This window comes from Lathyrus oleraceus, chromosome 2 (genome assembly GCF_024323335.1).
Source record: "Lathyrus oleraceus cultivar Zhongwan6 chromosome 2, CAAS_Psat_ZW6_1.0, whole genome shotgun sequence".
In the NCBI taxonomy this organism is placed as follows: Eukaryota; Viridiplantae; Streptophyta; class Magnoliopsida; order Fabales; family Fabaceae; genus Lathyrus; species Lathyrus oleraceus.
In genome coordinates this window covers 47,618,061-47,625,931 of record NC_066580.1, presented here as the reverse complement: position 1 = coordinate 47,625,931, position 7,871 = coordinate 47,618,061, and the positions used below count along the sequence as shown (strand labels likewise).

The window sequence follows — 7,871 nt, the reverse complement described above, 5'->3', positions numbered from 1 at the left end:
CGGTAGCGAGACCCGCGTATTGGTTATGTTGTACTAACTGCAACAAAGACGGTTTTAGTTCGAAATTGTTAGCAGGTATAAGGGGGTTTACTATACTTGAACTAGGTTCCTCATCAGAGGGCTGGGCAAATTCCTTAAGAGGTCGCCTATCGTGATTCTCGGCCATAGCTTTCTTAATTCGGATGAGTAAGAGGCGTGTACGAGTATAACGTTCGGGTTCCGCTAAAGGATCTACTAAATTTCCGGTACTATGGGTTCTTCGCATTTACCGGCTAATAATGCCTTAGTCTATATGGTGTTACAATAGGGTACGAAATTTGACGAAGTTGGTCCCCAGAAACGGTGCCAAAAACTTGATCACTGTGATTCGCAAGTGCACGAATAACGTCAAAGTAATATAAAAGAATGTCGATCCCACAAAGACCAATCGTCAATCTATCGAATACTATCGTTACGGTGTTTATCTAAGGCGATATAAAAGAGACATTGGGTTTACAAAATAACAGTAAATAATAAATGCAGGTAAAGACAGGTTGAATGTAATTCACGTCAGTTAAGTGATGTTTTGATTGTCTAAATAGAACTACTTATGAGGCAATATTTTCTACTCTTGAAAAGAATCCATTTAACAGGAACTGTCGCTTTCGCGTATTCAGATCCGAGTTTACCCTTAAATTAAGGCCTTTTATTGTCACTTATAAAAGGTGCGCAGAACGCTAAAGTAGTAAAGATTCCTAGTTACTACGCCAGGGTGCTTTCGCACTCCTCGAATAATTAAAACTAACCAAGTTTGTTTTAGAAAATGATAACTCTGAAATTTACCGTATTTTCGACTCCGATTTCACATGCATTCTAGTTGTTTTATTATCATTTTGTTGTGTTATTGCTATGTTTTCCTTTGTTTTCAGGTTTTTACTTTAATCGGAGCCCCGATCGAGAAAAGGAGCGAAAAAGAGCCAAAACCCCTAAAAATCAACATTTTGTACTTATGGCCTACCCCATGGCGGGCGCCACAGATCCTGCCATGACGTGTCCAAGCTCAACTTCCCTCAACTCCCACGTTCCCCACTACCTCCACTACGGCGCCTCATTTTGTGCTTGTGGCGGGCGTCATGGCCTTGTGGCGGGCGCCACAAGAGGAAAATAGTTTCCCTCCCATTTTCAAGTTGAAGGGCATCCAAGTCATTTCCATTTTTTTACTTGCTTATAAATAAAAACTCGAATTCACTTTTACAATTATCCAAACTTAGAGCAGAGGCAAACTCAGAGAAACTTTGTTTCACTTAGGCATATATTCAGTATTTTAAAGTGGTAATCGCTTCGCATTGGAGTGTTACCACAATTGTGTAATCAAGTCTGTGATAGAGTCTGTAATCGAGTTTGGAGCACTTTGGAAGGAAGTTAATCCTGCCGCCATTTTCATTTCCGCTTTGCAGTTTATTCAACCCTCCGATTGGAGCAGGTTTTTATTACTTGTCTTTATCTTATTTATTTTCCGCACTCGCTTTACTTTGTTTATTTTCCCGCACTCTCTTTACTTTATTTATTTCCTCGCACTCGCTTTACTTTATTTATTTTCCGCACTCGCTTTACTTTATTTATTTCCTCGCACTCGCTTTACTTTATTTATTTCCTCGCACTCGCTTTACTTTTATTTATTTCCTCGCACTCGCTTTAAATTATTTATTTCCTCGCACTCGCTTTAAATTATTTACTTTCCGCACTCGTACTACTTTTATTTAATTTAATGCACTTTTACTTTACCATGTCTAGCTAAATTTATAAGGTTAGAATGTAAGGATCATAATTGAACCAGTAATCCGTACAATTGTTTGTAGAAACACTTAAGGGCTATTTTAACTTTCAACTTGAATTTTCCCGCACTTCAATTCCGTTGGGTAAGATCGAAAGCCGTCCAACGTCTATTTAAACTTATATGTTTTTAACTATTTCAAAAACAGCGAAAGCGCTTTGTTTAGTTCATTAGGAGATTTTAACATTAAGAAGAAAAGAGATTTTAAAACTATTTTTGGACGCGTTTATAAGTTTAGAGTCTGGTTCGTGAGAAACTCTTTTGGTTAAGAAATCCAGGTTATAATACTTTTCAACTCAGTCAAGATACTATATTTCTTAAAAATAGGTTTACTACTCTAACGCAATGCGCGCCTTTTTATAAGTGACAATAAGAGGGTTTGATTAGGGAGTACAACTCAGTTCTGAATACGCGAAAGCGACAGTTCCTGTTAAATTAGTTCTTTTCTAAGTAAGAAACATTGCCCATAAGTAATTCTATTAGCAAGTACTTGGATTATCAATCGATTACGTGAATTACATTCGACCCTGTCTTTATTAATTAAATTTATTTCAATACTTTACTTTTCATTGCACACTCTAAAAAACACCTATTTTGATTGCCTTTGATAAATACCATAACAATAGATAACGATAGATTGACACTTGGTCTCTGTGGATTCGACAATCTTTTATATTACTCTGACGCGTTCGTATACTTGCGAAACACCGCATCAAGTTTTTGGCGCCGTTGCCGGGGACCAATTTCATCAAATTTCATTTTCCTGTTGTTACATCGTTTAGACTTAGGTTATTTCCCGCCGGTCAATGCGAAGAACTCGCAGCACCGGAAGTTTAAGCTTAGTATACCCTCTGGCGGAACCTGAACGTTACGCTCGCGCACGTTTATTCTTTCATAGAATTAAGAGAGCTATGGCCGAAGATCAAAACCAAAGACCTCTTAAGGACTTCGCTCAACCATCTAATGAAGAACCTAGTTCTAGTATAGTAAACCCAACCATCCCAGCCAATAATTTTGAACTTAAACCATCCATGTTGCAACTAGTGCAACAGAGACAATTCGCAGGTCTCGCTACTGAGAACCCAAACCAACATTTAAAAGTATTTCTTCAATTAGCAGACACTTTTAAAACCAATGGAGCTTCTCCTGAGGCAATACGTTTAAGATTATTTCCTTTTTCCCTCAGAGATAAAGCTCTATCATGGTTAGATTCCCTTCCACCCAATTCCATTACGACTTGGGATAACCTTAGAAGAGTATTTCTTGCTAGATATTTTCCCCCGAGTAAGACCGCCGTTCTTCGAAACCATATAACTAGATTTACCCAAAACCAAGGAGAATCGTTGTTCGAAGCTTGGGAGATATATAAAGAGTTGTTACGAGCATGCCCACATCATGGTTTAGAAAATTGGTTAATCATTCAAACCTTCTATAATGGACTTCATTACAACACAAAGATGACCATCGACACTGCCGCAGGCGATGCTCTGATGAACAAACCTTATCCTGAAGCTAGTGCCCTCATCGAAGATATGGCTCAAAACCATCAATCATGGGGAGTCGAACAAGCGACAGTTGAGAAGAAGGAAGCCCAAGGAGGAGTGCATGAACTAAGCTCTATAGACATGATGCAAGCTAAAATGGACGCATTAGCCCTTAAGGTCGAGCATATGTGCATAAACCCGAATACTGTAGCCGCAGTTTCGTCGGATTGTGGGATATATGGAACCAAAGGACACCAATCTGCAGGATGCAGTCTATTAAACGAAACCCACTCTGAGAAAGTGAACTACACCCAATGGCACCCATACTCGAATACCTATAACCCTGGATGGAGGAATCACCCGAACTTCTCCTATAAAAACAATAACCCTATTCAAAATAATGCACCTCCGAGACCTAGTTATCAAGCCCCAAGATCAAATCAACCTATGCAACCTGTGCCACCAAATCCGAGCCTTGAGAAAATTATGGAAAATTTTATCACCGCTCAAACCCAACAAAACAAGGAGTTCATGAACCAAAACATTCATGTTAACGAATTGATTACTCAGTTAGGAACCAAGGTTGACCAAATAGTTACTCATACCAAGATGCTTGAAACCCAAATCTCTCAGGTAGCTTTAAACCAAGCCCCTCAGACTACACCTGGAGGACAATTCCCTGGACAACCTCAACAAAATCCGAGAGGACAAGCCAATGCCATTACCCTATGAAGTGGGAACGCTTATGATGAGCCACCAAACCCTAGATTGAGTGAACCCGAAACTTCCAAGGAATGTACCAAACCCACGGACGAAGTAAAGGAACCAGGGGAATCTGAAAACCAGGAAGGTCGAGAAAAAGGAGAAGAACCTAAAGACAAACTTACGTACCACCCCCACCATATAAACCACCTATACCATATCCGCAAAGACTCAAACAAACCCAGATCAATAAACAGTATCAAAAATTTATTAAAGTTATAGAAAAACTTCATGTAGAAATCCCTTTCACAGAAGCCAACACCAAATACCTTCTTATGCAAAGTTTCTCAAAGACATCCTTACCAACAAACGTAGACTTGACGATCTGAAGCCTTTGGAATGTAATGCTATTTCCGAGGACAAATTAGAAAAGAAAGATAAAGATCCTGGAAATTTCTCCATTCCTTGCCTTTTGGGTAATCATGTCATCGAAAAAGCTTTTCTAGACTTAGGAGCTAGTGTTATCCTAATGCCTTTAGCAGTTTGTGAGAGGTTAAACTTAGGAGAATTACAGCCCACTAAGATGTCACTTCAGTTAGCCGATAGATCTGTTAAATATCCAATAGGCATTTTAGAAGATGTCCCTGTTAGGATAGGTTAGTTATTTATCCCTACTGATTTTGTTGTCATGGACATCTAAGAGGATAATGATATACCAATCCTTCTAGGTAGACCATTCTTATCGACTGCAGGAGCCATAATAGATGTCAAGAAAGGAAAGTTGACATTTGAGGTATGTGACGAGAAAATAGAATTTATACTTTCGAAATTTCTTATGGCACCTGTGATAGGAGACTCGTGTTATGCCTTAGATATCATTGATGAATGTGTTAGAGAATTAGAACAAAAAGAAATTATAAAAACAATTAAGTTACCATCAACTCTCATAAGGGAAGATGATGACTTTAAGAAACCCTACATCGATGATAACCTCTACGAATGTTTATCCCTTACCCCAGATCCTATGCCGTGCCCTAAGCAACCAACCTTAGAACTTAAGGAATTGCCTAAAAACCTGAGATATGAGTTCCTCGATGAAAAGATGAACCGTCCAGTTATAGTTAGTGCTACCTTGAGCCAAGAGGAGACGAACCAACTTTTAGACGTTTTGAGATAATGTGCGATGCTAGTGATTACGCAATTCGAGTCGTTCTAGGACAAAGGAAAGATAAAAAATTACATATCATTTATTATGCCAGTAGAACCCTAGATGATGCCCAACTTAACTATGCAACAACTGAAAAAGAATTACTCGCTGTAGTTTTCGCTATAGACAAATTTAGATCTTATCTAGTAGGAGCAAAAATTATAGTTTACACCGATCATGTTGCCATTCGTTACCTATTAAGTAAAAAAGATGCCAAGCCCAGGTTACTTCGATGGATTCTATTACTACAAGAGTTTGATTTAGACATAAGAGATAAAAAAGGCACTGAAAATATAGTAGCCGATCACCTTTCTAGGCTAGAACATCTAAAACCAGAACTAGTACCCATAAATGATGACTTCGCTTATGATAGACTGATAGCTAGAGTAGAAACCATTAAAGACAATAACCTAGATCCTTATGAGCACCCTCAAAATTCCTTAGCGATAACTAACGTACCCTGGTATGCAGATTTCGTTAATTACCTAGCTGCTGATATAGTACCCCCTGATCTTGATTACCACCGCAAGAAGAAGTTCTTCCACGATGTGAGAAACTTCTATTGGGACGAACCGCTCCTTTTCAAAAGGGGTAAAGATGGCATTTTTCGCCGTTGCGTTCCAGAAGAAGAGGTAAATAATATTATCGAGCATTGTCATTCTGCACCTTATGGTGGACATGCGAGCACCTCTAAGACATACGCCAAGATTCTTCAAGCTGGCCTATTCTGGCCTACCATGTGGCGTGATGTTTATGCTTGCATTGTCAAATGTGATAGATGCCAACGCACTGGAAGCATTTCAAGGCGTGATGAAATGCCTCTAAGAAACATTCAGGAAGTAGAACTCTTTGACGTATGGGGTATAGATTTCATGGGACCTTTTCCACCATCCTTAGGAAACAGTTATATCTTAGTAGCCGTAGACTATGTGTCTAAGTGGATTGAAGCTATAGCTGCACCCACAAACGACACTAGGGTTGTGATTAAACTATTCAAAAACTATATATTCCCTAGATTTGGAACACCACGTTTAGTCATAAGCGATGGAGGATCACACTTTATATCGAGAATATTTGACAAACTTTTAAGAAAATATGGAGTTAGGCATAGAGTAGCAACACCATACCATCCACAAACTAGTGGCCAGGTAGAAGTATCTAATAGGGAGATAAAACAAATCCTAGAGAAAATTGTTTCTATTTCTAGGAGAGACTGGTCTCAGAAGCTTCAAGAAGCATTATGGGCCTATAGAACCGCTTTCAAAACCCTTATAGGAACTACTCCTTATCAACTAGTTTATGGAAAATCATGTCACTTACCTTTCGAATTAGAGAATAAGGCCTATTGGGCTATTAAAACTTTGAATTTAGACTACCTAGCCGCTGGAGAAAAGCGTACCCTAGACATTCATAAACTAGAAGAACTTAGGCAATCTGCCTACGAGAATGCAAAAATATATAAAGAGAGGACAAAAGCCTATCATGACAAAAGAATAGTAAAGAAAAACTTCAATATAGGCGATCATGTTCTCCTTTTTAACTCTAGGTTACGACTCTTCCCTGGAAAGCTACGTTCAAGATGGACTGGTCCTTTTGAAGTATCCAAGATTCTGAGATCCGGAGCCGTAGAATTCAAGAGCGATACCTGTAGTCCATTCATTGTAAATGGACAAAGACTGAAGCTCTACGAAGGAGGAGACATTCTAGCATACTACTCAAGCCACACTCTGATTGATCCACCAATCCCTACTACTACAGGTGTATAAATTCTAATCGTCAAGCTATTGACGTTAAACAAGCGCTGCGTGGGAGGCAACCCATGGTTTTTCTTTCATTTTACTTTTTTGCATTTATTTATTTTTATTTTATTTTATCATATTTTGCATTGAGACTAAGATTTGAATGGTTTGTATTTTCAGGATCTCTTTCTTAACTTTTACAGGATGCAGGATTTCGATGACATGCACATGGCCTATAGAGATAATGCTCAGAGGGAGCGCTACATTGCTTTGTATCAGCGCCCTATGGCACCCACACATATCCTGATCAGCAGTGTATGGAGGCACTGGGTATCGAGCTGAGTATCCGATTCCTTAGCCACCAACTTCACTGGGATGAGTTTGCTGATGACTTGAGTAACACATATAGGAACCTGACTTTGGAGTTCCTGAGTTCATTCGACTATGACCTATATTCTGGACCAGATGGGTATGCTGCTTTCAGGCATTTCGGAGTTGAGTACTCCTACAGCCAAAAAGAGTTCGGCGACTTATTGGGTTTCCATATCACTCCCGATGCTATCCCGGAGACACCTATGGGATATTTCCTGGGTAAGGAGGTTGAGAAGTTTTGGAGTGATATATCAGGTGGCGGAAGCCAGGATCCATCTATGCAGCTGTCTCATGTCATACATAACCCCTCCTTCAGATACTTTCAGATGATATTAGCACATTCCTTCCTGGGAAGGCCGGATGCAGAGACACTACTGAGTGAAGAGGAGATCTTCCTGTTATTTTGTGCATCCTAGTCTCGCCCAGTCGCATGTGGGAACTTCTTATTATACAGTCTCAGCAGTATCTCCAGATCTACCGAAGGAGTCATCCATGTTGGCGGAATCATCACACAGATTGCTGTCGCTTTAGGTCTGTCTCGAAAGCTGTTACAT

The 7,871-nt window shown here is 39.5% G+C and overlaps 1 non-coding gene across 1 annotated transcript; it reads right to left on the bottom strand.

Annotated features, from left to right (window-relative positions):
* Positions 1 to 3,108: 3,108 nt before the first annotated feature.
* On the bottom strand, positions 3,109 to 3,215 carry LOC127124195 (small nucleolar RNA R71). The gene has a single exon (XR_007803821.1). It is a non-coding gene; the product is annotated as a small nucleolar RNA R71 (small nucleolar RNA).
* Positions 3,216 to 7,871: the final 4,656 nt, after the last annotated feature.